The following is a 12,726-nucleotide window of genomic DNA, read 5'->3' as shown; positions in this document are numbered from 1 at the left end:
CTCATTTTCACTATATTGATAATTCTGATCATGAACATGGTATATTTCTACATCTATTTGTGTTCTTTGAGTTTTTCATCAATGTTTTATAGTTTTCTATATATAGGTCTTTTGTTTCTTTAGGAAGATTTATTCCTAACTATTTTATTCTTTTCACTGCACTGGTGAATGGAACTGTTTCCTTATTGTTTCCTTAATTTCTCTTTCTGTTTTCTCATTGTTAGTGCAAGGGATTTCTGTGTGTTAATTTTATATCCTGCAATGGCTGCCGTCTGTGGGGTCGCTCAGAGTCAGACACGACTGAAGTGACTTAGCAGCAGCAGCAGCAGCTCTAGTAATTTTCTGGTAGTGTCTTTAGGGTTTTCTATGTAGAGGATCATGTCATCTGTAAACAGTGAGAGTTGTACTGCCAGGGTCCAGCCCCGGTGGATCCAGAGAATTCGAAGCGGGGACGGCGTCGGCGAGGATCAGGAAACAATTGCTTAATTTAACGTTAATTAAGGATATAAAGAGTAATAGAATGAGGATAGCTCAGTAGGAAAATTCAGTGGAGAAAAGAGGCTGAATAATTCAGCCAGAAGGTAAGAGAAAGAATGACATGGTGAGACCGTTTTGGTGAACAAGGCCCGCACTTTATTTTCCAAAGTAGTTTTTATACCTTAAGTTATGCATAGAGGATAATGGGGGAAGGGGTAGAGTCATGCAGCAAGCCAGGCTTTCTTCCTGCAAACTTACCATATGCAAAAGCTTAGGTGATTTGCATCATCTTCTGGCCCGGAGGCCTGTTAACATTTTAAGACCCTTTCTTCAGAAAACTTATTTTTCTCTAAAGGTGATAAGTCAAGCGCCACCCTCCAAAAACATTAGATAAAGTTGCATTCCTACAGAGCAAAGGTGTGGTGGGCTATAACAAGAAAAAGAATTAACTCAAGGGTCGCAGGTTACAAACATTAAAGCCACTATTTACACCAATTATATTAATCAATACACTGCCAGGGTCACAGCAGGTAAGGGATATGGAAACTTAGCAGCAAACATTGGCCCAAAAAGTGAAAACCCTTCACCAATACAATTTCTAATCAATCTTTTAACTACTCAAAAGAATCTGTGTTTAGACAGTTTAGAACATCTCCTGCCTCTCACAGTTGGGAGGCTCTGAACAATCACATGTGGCCGGAAAAAACCTATTCAGGCAGGCTAGAGGACTTCCAAAGGAGTTTGTAGGTTGAAACACTGTCACACCCAGGAATTATTAACTGGAGCTGTAAGCTAACTCTTTCTTCAGAGAGAGGTAGTGGGGGACAGCCCCCCGTAAACTCAGAGGTGTAGGTGAAAGCACAAAGCAGAAAGTAGGCAGACTCTGGTTTTGGGGGTATATGCTCGAGAATTTCCAGGGGGACTCCTGAGGCTCGATCCCGCCTTTGCGTATGCCAAGCCTCCTTCCTCATGACCTTTGTCATGGGCGGAGTTCCTCACCCTGGCTCCCGGCAGTGATAGAATTCCAGTTGAGCTATTCCAGATCCTGAAAGATGATGCCGTGGAAAGTGCTGCACTCAATATGCAATATGCAATATGCACTCAATATGCAATATGCCGGCTCCCGGCATTGTATTACTTTTTCCTGGTCTGGATTCTGTTTATTTCTGTTTTCTCTTCTGATTTCTGTGGCTAAAACTTCCAAAATTATGTTGAATAGTAGTAGTGAGAGTGGGGACCTTTCTCTTGTTTCTGACTTTAGGGAAAATACTTTCAAGATTTCACCGAGGGTAAAGTTTGCTGTGGGTTTATCATATATGGCCTTTATTATTCTGAGTTATGTTCCTTCTATGCATGGTTTCTGGAGGGTTTTTATCATAAGTGGATGTTGAATTTTGTCAAATGCTTTCTCTGCATATATTGAGATAATCATATGGTTTTTATCTTTTAATTTGTTAATGTGGTGTATCACATTGATTGATTTGTGAATAATGAAGAATCCTTGCATCCTTGGAGTAAAGCCCACTTGGTGATGGTGTATGATTTTTTTCATATGTTGTTGAATTTTATTCCCTAAAATTTTTTTTAAAGGATTTTTGCATCTATGTTCATCAGTGATATTGATCTGTAGTTTTCGTTTTTTGTGACATATTTGTCTGGTTTTGGTATTAGGGTGATGGTGGCCTCATAGAATGAGTTTGGAAATTTACCTTCCTCTGCAATTTCCTGGAAGAGTTTGAGTAGGATAGGTCTTCTCTAAATTTTTGGTAGAATTCAGCTGTGAAGCCATCTGGTCTTGGGCTTTTGTTTACTGGAAGATTACTGATTACAGTTTCATTTCCATGCTTGTGATGGGTCTGTTAAAATTTTATCTTTCTTCCTGGTTCAGTTTTGGAAGGTTAGACTTTTTTAAGAATTCGTCCATTTCTTCCAAGTGGTCCATTTTATTGTCATAAAGTTGCTGATAGTAATCTCTTCTGATCCTTTGTATTTCTGTGTTGTCTGTTGTGATTTCTCCATTTTCATTTCTAATTTTGTTGATTTGATTCTTCTCCCTTTGTTTCTTGATGAGTCTGGCTAATGGTTTTTCTATTTTATTTATCTTCTCAAAGAACCAGCTTTTAGTTTTGTTGGTTTTTGCTATAGTCTCCTTTGTTTCTTTTTCAATTACTTCTGCCCTAATTTTTTTGAGTTCTTTCCTTCTACTAACCCTGGGGTTCTTCATTTCTTCTTTTTCTAGTTGCTTTAGGTGTACAGTTAGGTTATTTATTTGATTTTTCTCTTGTTTCTTGAGGTAAGCTTGTAATGCTATGAACCTTACCCTAGCACTGCTTTTACTGAATCCCTTAGGATTTGTGTTGTCATGTTTTCATTTTCGTTCATTTCTATGCACATTTTGATTTCTTTTTTGATTTCTTCCATGATTTGTTGGTTATTCAGAAGCATGTTATTTAGCCTCCATATATTTGTATTTTTTATAGTTTTTTTCTCCCCCCCCCCCTATAGTTGACATCTAATCTTACTGCATTGGGATCAGAAAAGATGCCTGGAATGATTTCAATTTTTTGAATTTACCAAGGATAGATTTATGGCCCAGTATGTGATCTATCTTGTAGAAGGTTCCATGTGCTCTTGAGAAAAAGTTGAAATGCATTGTTTGGGGGTGAAGTGTCATATAGATATTCTTAGGTCTAACTAGTCCATTGTATCATTTATAATTTGTGTTTCCTTGCTAATTTTCTGTTTAGTTGATCTATCCATAGGTGTGAGTGGGATATTAAAGTCTCCCACTATTATTGTGTTACTGTGAATTTCCCCTTTCACACTTGTTAGCATTTGCCTTACATATTGTGGTCTGCCTATGTTGGGTGCATATATATTTATAATTGTTATATCTTCTTCTTGGATTGATCCTTTGACCACGTCCTTCTTTGTCGTTTTTCATGGCCTTTATTTCAAAATCTATTTTATCTGATATGAGTATTGCTACTCCTGCCTTTTTGGTCTGCATTTGCTTGAAATATATTTTTCCCGCCCTCTACTTTCAGTCTGTATGTGTCCCCTTTTTTGAGGTGGGTCCCTTGTAGACAGCATATATGTGGGTCTTGTTTTTGAATCCATTCAGCCAGTCTTTGTCTTTTGGTTGGGGCATTCAATGCATTTACATTTTGGGTAATTATTGTTAAGTATGATCCCGTTGCCATTTATTTTGTTGTTTTGGATTCGAGTTTATAAACCTTTATAGCTTCCCTTGTAGCTCAGTTGGTAAAGAATCTGGCTGCAGTGCAAGAGACCCGGGTTTGATCCCTGGTTTGGGAAGATCCCCTGGAGAAGGAAATGGCAACCCACTCCAGTATCCTTACCTGGAAAATCTCATGGACAGAGGAGCCTGGTGGGCTGCCGTCCATGGGGTCGCAAAGAGTAGGGCATGACTGAGCGACTAACACTTACTTACTTATAAACCTTTTCTGTGTTTCCTGTCTAGAGAAGTTCCTTTATCATTTGTTGAAGAGCTGGTTTGGTGGTTCTGAATTCTCTCAGGTTTTGCTTGTCTGTAAAGCTTTTCATTTCCCCTGCATATTTGAATGAGATTCTTACTGGGTATAGAATGTGGGTTGTAGGTTTTTCTCTTCCATCACTTTAGGAATGTCCTGCCAATCCCTTCTGGCCTGAAGAGTTTCTGTAGAAAGATCAGCTGTTATCCTTATGGGAACCCCCTTGTGTGTTATTTGTTGGTTTTCCCTTGCTGCTTTTAATATTTTCTCTTTGTATTTGATCTTCATTAATTTGATTAATATGTGTCTTGGGGTGTTTCACTTTGGGTTTATCCTGTTTTGGACCCTCTGGCTTTCTTGGATGTGGGTGGCTATTTCCTTCCATATTTTAGGGAAGTTTTCAAATATTATCTCCTCAAGTATTTTCTCATGGCCTTTCTTTTTGTCTTCTTCTGGGACTCCTATGATTCAAATGTTGGGGTGTTTAACATTGTCCCAGAGGTCTCTGATGTTGTCCTCATTTCTTTTAATTCTTTTTTCCTCTCTGCTTCATTTATTTCCACCATTCTATCTTCTACCTCACTTATCCTATCTGCTGCTTCAGTTATTCTATTGTTGGTTCCCTCCAGAGTTCTTTTGATCTTATTTATTGCATTATTCATTATTGATTGACTCTTTTTTTATCTCTTCTAGGTCTTGTTAAACATTCTTGCATCTTCTCAATCCTCGTTTCTAGTCTATTTATCTGTAACTCCATTTTGTTTTCAAGATTTTGGATCATCTTTACTATCATTATTCTGAATTCTTTTTGAGATAGACTCCATATCTTCTCCTCTTTTGTATGATTTTTTGGGGATTTATCATGTTCCTTTACTGGCTGAATATTTCTCTACCTTTTCATTTTGTTTAGATTGTTCTTTCTGGGGTGGCCTTTCTGTATGCTGGAAGTTTGTGGTTCCTCTTTATTGTGGAGGTTGCACCCTGTGGGTGTGGTTGGTCATTTGGCTTGTCAAGGTTTCCTGGTTATGGAAGCTTGCATCCGTGTTCTGGTGGGTGGAGCTGAATCTCTTCTCTCTGAGTGCAGTGAAGTGCCCAGTAGTGAGTTTTGAGCTGTCTATGGGTTTGGTGTGACTTTGGACAGCCTGTATATTGAAGCTTAGGGTGATGTTCCTGTGTTGCTGGAGAATTAGCATGGTATGTCTTGCTCTGGAACTTGTTGACTCTTGGATGGAACTTGGTTTCAGTGTAGGTATGCAGGGTTTTGGATGTGCTCTTGTTGGTTAATGTTCCCTGGAGTCAGGAGTTCTCTGGTGTTCTCTTACCTCTGGCTTTCAGTCTTAATCTTACAGTAGCCTCAAGACTTCTCCATCCATACAGCACTGCTGATAAAACATCTAGATAAATGGTGAAAAGAGTCTCCACAGTGAGGGACACCCAGAAAGGTTCACAGTTACATGGAGAAGAGAAGAGGGAGGAGGAAGATAGAAGTGACCAGGAGGTGAAGAGGGGAATCAAAAGGGGAGAGAGCAGTCTAGCCAATAATCAATTCTGTATGTGCTGTCCACAGTCTGGAACACCCAGAGAGGTTCATGGAATTAAATAGAGAAGAGAAGAGGGAGAAGAGAGATAGAGGTGTCCATGAGGAGAAGAGGGGCAGTCAAAAGGGAGAGACCAATCTAGCCTGTATCAGTTCCCTAAGTGTTCTCCACAGCCCGGAACACCCAGAGAGATTCACAGTTAAGTAGAGAAACGTATGGGGAGGGAGGAGATAGAGGTGACCCGGGGGACAATAGGGAGAGTTAAAAGGGGAGAGAGCAATCAAACCAGTAATCACACCCCTAAGTAAAAATGGGTACTGAAGATTAGATTCTTAAAGGTACACAATTGATAACAGATACTAAAAAGCAAAGATTAAAAACCTAGAGTAGAGGTTAGACTCTGAAAAATACAACATTAAAAATACAAAACCAATCACAAATTATAAAAAATACATATATGAAATTTGCTTTAAAAAATAGGGTCTTTTTTGCAAGATAATAGTAGGTTATAAAAATGAAAATTAAAGGTGTAATAAAGAACTGAAAAATTTTAAAAAAAGATAATAGTAAAAATATATCTAGGAATTTCTCTGGAGCTGTTGAGGGTAGTGTGGGGTCAGTTCAGTTTCAGATAGTTCCTTGTTCCAGCTTATACTTCTTTTCAAGGTCTATAGGCCCCCTCCAGTGCTTAGTCAATGCTAACTACAGGGTTTCAATCTGTTGTGCCTGTCACTTTGAGAGCAGTTCCCTGTTACTTGTTTATTTTGGCTTCCACTGTTTGTAAGTCTCTTCAGTGTCTAATTTCCACCTTGATGCAAGGGGGCGAAGGTGGTCATTTGTTTAGGTTCACTTGTTCAGTCGTGCTGTGGGGAGGGAGGAATACTGTAAACAAATATCACTGGTGTGTGTGGGGAGTGCTCACAGTGTATGGACCACACTGGGTTGCCCTAGCTCATGGTGCCTGTGCTTTCCCTATCTACACTGCTCAGACTTCAGGTTGCTTCGAAGGGGAACTTTCCAAAGCGGGCCCTACGTTGCGTGCACTTCCCAGGTCTAAGCTGCTCAGGTTCAGGTTCTCCACAAAGGCATAGCCTCGGCTGGGCCTGCATTTTGTGCCCTTCCCAGGTCTCAGGAGCTCAGGCAACCAGGTGCTTGGAGAGCACACTGTCCCAGGTGTGCAGTGGTCTTATCACCTCTCTGGTCCCAGTCGCTTGGTTTACTGGGTGTGCCGCAAGAGCACCGTCACAGGTGTGCCGTGTGTCTCCTCTAGGGGGCTGATCTCAGGTTGCAACCCTCCTGGCAGATGTCAACCATCTAATATCCCAGGAAGACTTGGTTTGCAACTGGGAGCCTGCTCCCACTTTGGTGGAGGATGCCATCTCTGGGGCCAAAGTTGCCCCTCGCCTTCCAGCTCTGGCTGTCGCCTGCCTGCCTCTCTGCCTCCGATGTGGGGGAGGAGCCGGTAGGCAGCCTGCTAGCTCTCCTTTGGCATTTGATCAATCCTTTGTTCTGTGAGCGGGCCAGGATGTGGCTTAGGTTAGAGCTTTTCTTTCTCTCTCTCTCTCTCTTTTTCCCCTCTCTCTCTCTGTCTGTCCTACAGTTTGGGTTGCTATCTCACGTTAGCTCCCTCAGATTGTCCTCAGGGCATTCAGGACTGGTCCTTAACCCTAAGCAATGCAACAGTGCCTCCCCCACTTGCTGGTGGCAGACGTGAGCATCTGAGCTATTTCTCCACTTGGAGTTTTGGTTAAGGCACATATTCTGTGTTTTTTTTTTTTTTCCCCCCTCGCCCTCCTGTTATGTTGCCCTCTTCCTGGTGGCTCAGAGGTTAAAGCATCTGGCCGCAATGTGGGAGACCTGGGTTCAATCCCTGGGTAGGGAAGATCCCTTGGAGAAGGAAATGGCAACCCGCTCCAGTATTCTTGCCTGGAAAATCCCATGGACAGAGGACCCTGGTAGGCTACAGTTCATAGGGTCGCAAAGTGTCGGACACAACTGAGTGAGTTCACTTTCTTTCTTTCTTTCACTTTATGTTGCCCTCTGAGATTCCAAAACTCCCCACAGACCCACTGGTGAGAGGGTTTCCTGGTGTTTGGAAACTTCTCCCCCTTCACGACTCCCTCCCCAGGACTGGTCTCTGTCCCTAAATCTTTTGTCTCTCTTTTTGGCTTTTATATTTTGTCCTATCTCCTTTGGAAGAGAATGGGCTACCTTTCTGGGTGCCTGGTGTCCTCCACCAGTGTTCAGAAGTTGTTTTGGGGAAGTTGCTCAGCATTTAAATGATCTTTTGATGAATTTGTGGGGGAGAAAGTGATCTCCCCATCCTATGCCTCCGCCATCTTAAGACCGTCCCCCACTTAGCATTTTCTTAATTGTTTTGGGTTTTTTGTAGGTCTTTCCTTTGTCTTATGCTTATTGCCTATATGTCTCTTTAATATATGTTGTAAAGCTGGTTTGGTGGTGCTAAAATCTCTTAACTACTGCTTGTTTGTAAAGGTTTTAATTTTCCATCAATTTTGAATGAAATCCTTGCCAGGTAAAGTAATCTTGCTTGTAGATTTTCCCCTTTCAGTACTTTAAATATATCCTGCCATTCCTTTCTGGCCTGTAGGATTTCTGCTGAAACATCAGCTGTTAATTGAATGCTTTTCCCTTGTGTGTTACTTGTTGCTTTTCCCTTGCTGCTCTTAATATTCTTTCCTTGTGTTTAATTTCTATTGGTTAGTATGTGTCTTGACATGTTTCTGCTTGGATTTATCCTGTATTGGACTCTCCGTGCTTCTTGAACTTGATTGACTATTTCCTTTCCCATGCTGGGAAGGTTTTCAACTATAGTATCTTCAAAAAAAATTCTCAGTGCCTTTCTTTTTCTCTTCTTCCTTTGGGACCTCTATAGCTCAAATGTTGGTGTGTTTAATACTGTCCCAGAGGTCTCTGAAGCTCTCCTCAATTATTTTTATTCTTTTTGCTTTATTCTGCTCATCAGCAACTATTTCAACCATTCTATCTTCCAGCTCAGTGTTCCATTCTTCTCCTTCAGTTAATCTCTTATTGTTTCCTTCTATAGTATTTTTAATATCAGTAATTGTGTTATTCATCTTTCTTTGTTTATTCTTTATTTATTCTATATCCTTGGTAATTGTGTTAATTGTGTTGATTGCTTCTTGGCATTTTATGCCTTCTATTTTCAAGGTTTTGGAACATCTTTACCATCATTATTCTGAATTTTTTTTTCAGGTATTTGAACTATTTCCTCTTAGCGTTTTTTTTTTTTTTTTTTTTTGGTCTTGTGTGCTTCTAGTTTGTTCCTTTATTGAGCAATATTTTTTGTACCTTTTCTTTTTTTTCTTTTTTTCGTTGTTGCATTTGATGTCTCCTTTTCTCAGGCTTTCAGGTCGAATTCCTCCTTCCTTTTGGTTTCTGCCCTTGCTGTGTAAGGTTGTGCCAGTGGTTTGTGTAGGCTTCTTTTTGGTGTGACCTTTGTTTGTACTCTGGTGAAATGAGTAAGTTTTTTTTTTCCTTCTGATGGGCAGGGCTGTATGAGGTGGCAATCCTGTTTACTGATGACTGGGTTTGTGTTTTTATCTTGTTTGTTGTTTGGGTGAGGCATCCTACACTGGGTGCTGCTGGCAGTTGGGTGATGCCAGGTGTAGACAAGTGGAGGCCTTTATGGGAGTTCTCACTAATAAATACTCCCTGGGGTTAGGAGTTTTATGGCAGGCTAGAGTCTGTCAGTGCTCCCACTGCAAAGGCTCTGATCTCTGGCCAGGGAAGTGAGATACCACAGGTGGTTTGTAATGGCATTAAAGGGGATAAAACAAACACAGTAAAACAAGAAATGGACTACAAACCTCAGACAAATGGCAGATACAAAATCAGGCAAGTACTAACAAAAACATGTGAAATATACACACATAAACAAAACCAAAACAGTGAAAAAAAATAAAAGTAGAAGAGATTGATTCAGTGCGCATAGGAAAGTAAGAATGATATCAACTAGTTATTAACAAATCTGACTAAAAGCATAAACTGGAAAACAAAACCAAAGCCATAGGTCAACTGGGGAATAAAACAACTAAAGCAAACAGACTAATGAACATAATGAGGAAAAGCGAGAAAAGGAAAGAAAGAAAGGCTAGAAAAGCAAATTTAAATAGAGGTAGACAAAGAAGTTTTACATATATTAAAGAAAAACAACAACAGAAAAAGAATAAGAAAAGCAAGCAAAAGAATATATGTGGAAAAATAGTGATAATAATTTTTTTAAAGCTTTGAAAATTAAAGAGGAAAACAACCCTCAAAACCACAAAAGACCAATGTAGAGGCAGAAGTATTTAAAGGAAATTAAATGTGTGGTTAAAAAATTTTCTCAAAAGTGTAAATAGATTTAATTGTAGTATTAAAATCAACAGCTACAACAACAGAGAGCAAAAAACAAGTAAAAATTAAAAAACCCAGTAGCAACTACTAAATAAATTAAAATATAAGAATAATAAATATTTTTCTTGGATCATCTGTCAGCATCCTTTTCCTCAATGTGAGTCACAGTCTACCTCACCTCCCTAGGATGCCCTCCGGTTCTGGGCTGGTCTCTTCCCTGTTGTGGCTGCAGCTCAGACTCTAATCTGGTCCTACTCTTGCATGTTCTTGCTCTGATGTCCACATCTGCCAGTGCTAGTGAGTTTTCTTTTTCAGGAACTCTCACTGTCCTTTATATATTCCATAGATACAAAGTCTGCCAGGTGATTATGCGGATTCAATCTTCAGCTTGTACCACTGGTGGGAATGTTTTGGTTCTATTCCTTAGACACTTGCCCCTGGATTTCACTTGTGGTTTTATCTCCACCTTTGCATGTGACTCGTCCACAGGAGTTTACTCCTGAGGCTTCCCTGGAGGACTTGAGTGTGCCCCAGGGAGGACTGAATGTGGAGGTGGTGCAGTTGCTTGGATTGCAGGAGCCCTGGCAGTACCAGGTACTAAGGGGAGCCACTGGGTAGGAAAGCAGGAAATATGATGCCCTTAGGGTTTTTGTAGCCTCTGGTTACTCTGTCTTTGTGGGATTGGGCTAGGGAGTGACACAAGAGCTTGGATAATGGGGACCATGAAAACACCGGATACTTAGCTGTGGCTATTGTCACAGGAGGTATGTGACTATTAGGGATTTTTCTAGCTTCTGACAGCTCTGCCCAGTGAGGATTGAGCATGGAGGTGACACAGCTGCTTGAATTATGGGAACCCTGGCAGTGCCAAGCATGCAGGGAAACCAACTGACTCAGCTGTAGAAGCGATGGTCCTATTAGAGTCGTTTCCTAGCTTCTGGCACCTGGCCATCAGAGGGCCTCTTTGGCTGGTCCTTCTCTGTTGCTTGACCCCTTCAGGCGCTTACAGGCCCCCCACTTGGGGTCATTGTCTGTTGTTCATCGTATCAGGGACTTAAAGGTCACCCTGGCTGGAGTCCTTCTGTGTTACTTTGCATTTCAGGTCCTTAAAGGGCCACCCTCCCTGTGTTGTTTCAGCTGTCTGGTGCTGATATGTGCAGAGAGAGAGGCTATAGAGATGGCTGCACCCTCAGTGTGTGACTCAGCAGTATCACCCTGCCTCCAGGTTAGCTGGCTTTGCTTCATAAGCATTTCCCACTGCGCTCTCCTCTCTTAGGTTCCTTCACACCATCTCCCTTCAGTCAATCCAATCTCTATGTTGCATCTCCAACCTGAAGCACTTTCTAGGGGACTTGCATCCCTGTCTGGTGTAGGTACAGCTGTGGCAAGGATTGTCTGTGTGATCCTCATTCCATTCAGACTCTCACTGGTCAGCTGCTTCACTCTCCAGCAGTCTCAGTGCTTCACCTCTGTTGCAAACATTTGCCCTCCCATGCAGCTCTGTCCCTGCTTCAGTTCCCAACCCCAGATGCAGATCCAGTTCTACTCACTCTCCTCTTTTTTTGCCCTGCTTCCTTTGTCCTGCTGAATGTTGCCTGGTTCTATATATTCTTTTCCAGTGGTCAGGTTCTCAGCTGGCGTTCTGCAAGATCTTCTGTGTCTGGAGGTGTATTCCTGATGTATCCGTGGAGAGAGATGTACTCTTCCGCCATCGTGGGTCTCAGTGTATGGTATAGAGCCCACACCTCACTCCAAGTCAGGATTGCTGTGGGCGGTGTCAAACTTCTGTTGTTGGGTCAGGATAAAAAGCAATGGATATCTTGTTATTCTCATTTGAACATACTTCTCAGTTGATCATTTTTCTTGACTCTCTGTGTTGATATCTGTGCATTAGACTAAACATCCACTTGTCCTAGTCTTCACAGATTGGCCTCAGTAGTAGAATCTTTCCAAAATTCAGCCTTTTCAATCAGCTTGGCCAGAATTTTGGTTACCTCTCTAACCTCTCTGCTCATCCAAACTTCTGAGTTTGTAGTCAGCCTTCTCCAGGATTCGAGAGTATGCAGTGATCTACAAGTCAGAATACTTGGTGAAACAGGCAATTGGAGTTTATCACCTAGCTCACTGTGCACTGAACTGGGGAGAGGAGCTGTGGCAAATGCCTGCATGCTACTTCAAACCCTGTGCCTTCTGCACCATGATTTAGCTCTCTGTAGTCCCCAGGCACAAATGCAAATTTTGGGTTTCATCAGCTCTCAAGGACAGGTTAGTTAGAAGCCAATTCCTCAGGCAGAGCTGGAAAAGATGAAGGTCCAGATGTGCTATCTCATTCCTTCCATGGAGAAACTGGGAGTTGCTCACTCTTCATTAAGCTAAGGGAAGACCTGTGAGAAGTGCTGGTACAGATTCATAACTGCCCCTTCATTTCTGTTATCCTAGGAGATTGGAAATCCTAGGCCTCCCAGAGGCAGGTAAATTGGAAGCTGGACCCTGGACTAGCATTTGCAAAATCAGAAATCTAGATTGTGGATCAAACTCCTTGCTCCTCCAGGAGAAGCTGGGAGTTGAGTGTTCCTTTCAAATTGTATGGTCCTCTGCTGCATGGATTTTATTGCAGGAATGTGTCTTAGTTTTCCCTGCCACTTAGGATTTTGGCATTTTCTCACTTGCCTTGAATGCAGAACTTCTCATCTACTGTTTCTATTTTGAATTGAAGGAGCTGATACACACATAGTTGTTAATTCAGTGTGTCTGTGGAGGGATGGAGAGGTCAAGATGGCCTATTCCACTCTCTTACTAATATCACTGCAGTGTTTCCAAATTGTATGTGTTGGGCT

At 41.5% G+C, this 12,726-nt stretch overlaps 1 protein-coding gene across 1 annotated transcript in view; it reads left to right on the top strand.

Moving 5' to 3' along the window:
- The window catches only part of LOC109570108 (complement factor H-like), a 377,373-nt gene that overhangs the window by 319,473 nt on the left and 45,174 nt on the right, over window positions 1-12,726 (top strand). The window lies entirely within an intron of this gene.

Source organism: Bos indicus, chromosome 16 (assembly GCF_029378745.1).
Source record: "Bos indicus isolate NIAB-ARS_2022 breed Sahiwal x Tharparkar chromosome 16, NIAB-ARS_B.indTharparkar_mat_pri_1.0, whole genome shotgun sequence".
NCBI lineage: Eukaryota > Metazoa > Chordata > Mammalia > Artiodactyla > Bovidae > Bos > Bos indicus.
Note: the sequence above shows the minus strand (reverse complement) of the source record. Positions and strands in the feature narration are given on the sequence as shown.